The sequence below is a fragment of the Pinus tabuliformis genome, chromosome 9, assembly GCF_031772625.1.
Source record: "Pinus tabuliformis cultivar Carrire ecotype Pingquan chromosome 9, CPIR1, whole genome shotgun sequence".
Lineage (NCBI taxonomy): Eukaryota > Viridiplantae > Streptophyta > Pinopsida > Pinales > Pinaceae > Pinus > Pinus tabuliformis.
In genome coordinates this window covers 1,589,622,772-1,589,624,345 of record NC_142307.1, presented here as the reverse complement: position 1 = coordinate 1,589,624,345, position 1,574 = coordinate 1,589,622,772, and positions in this window count along the sequence as shown.

The window sequence follows — 1,574 nt, the reverse complement described above, 5'->3', positions numbered from 1 at the left end:
CGGAAGCCCTCAAATGAATCGCCCGAACGATTTTGCATGGGCACCCGAACGACCGAAACGAACCGACAAGGGAGAGCCAGGCAAATGAGCTGCATGAACGTGCACAAATCCAACCTCGCGTCACAACTTAGAATTTTTGATACGGGCTCATTCGCCTGGGCGCACCCTCGCCCGAACGACCTCCTCGAACGAGTTCACATGGACGCCCTCAAATGACCCGCCCGAACGACCGAAACGAAGCGACAAGGGAGAGCCGGGCAAACGAGCTGCACGAATGTGCACAAAGCCAACCTCAGGTCACAACTTAGCATTTTGATACGGGCTCGTTCACCCGCGCGCGCCCTCACCCGAACGACCCGCTGAACGAGTTCACATGGGTGCCCTCAAACGACCCGCCTGAACGATTTTGCATGGGCGCCCGAACGACCGAAACTAACCGACAAGGGAGAGCTGGGAAAACGAGCTGCACGAACGTGCACAAAGCCAACCTCGGGTCACAACTTAGCATTTTTGATACGGGCTCGTTTGCCTGAGCACGCCCTCGCCCAAACGACCTGCCCGAACGAGTTCAAACAAGCGCCCTCAATCGACCCACTCTAACAATTTCACACGGGCACCCTCAAACGAACCTTCCGAACGAGTTCACACGGGCGCCCTCAAATGACCCGCTCTAACGATTTTGCATGGGCGCCAGAATGACCAAAATGAAACGACAAGGGAGAGCCGGGAAAACGAGCTGCACGAACGTGCACAAAGCCAACCTCGGGTCACAACTTAGCATTTTTCATACGGGCTCATTCGCCCAGGCGCGCCCTCGCCCGAACAACCCGCTCGAACGAGTTCACATGGGCGCCCTCAAATGACCCACCCGAACGATTTTTCATGGGCGCCCAAACGACCGAAACAAAGCGACAAGGGAGACCTGGGCAAACGAGATGCACGAACATGCACAAAGCCAACCTTGGGTCACAACTTAGCATTTTTGATATGGGCTCGTTCGCCTGGGCGCGCCCTCGCCTAAACGACCCGCCTGAACGAGTTCACACGGGCGCCCTCAAACGACCCGCCCGAATGACCCGCCCAAATGGCCTGCCCGAACGAGTTCACACGGGTGCCCTCAAACGACCCGCGCGAACGAGTTCACATGGGCGGCCTCAAACGACCCGCCCGAACGATTTTTCATGGGCTCCCGAACAACCGAAACGAAGCAATAAGGGAGAGCCAGGCAAACGAGCTGCACGAACGTGCACAAAGCCAACCTCAGGTCACAACTTAGCATTTTTGATACAGGCTCCTTCGCCCGGGCGTGCCCTCGCCCGAACGACCCGCCCGAACGAGTTTACACTGGCGCCCTCAAACGACTCGCCTGAAAGATTTTGCATGGGTGCTCGAATGACCGAAATAAAGTGACAAGGGAGAGCCGGGCAAACGATCTGCACGAATGTGCACAAAGCCAACCTCGGGTCACAACTTAGCATTTTTTATATGGGCACGTTCACCTGGGCGTGCCCTTGCCCGAACGACCCGCCCGAACGAGTTCACACGGGCGCACTCAAATGACCTGCCCGAACGAC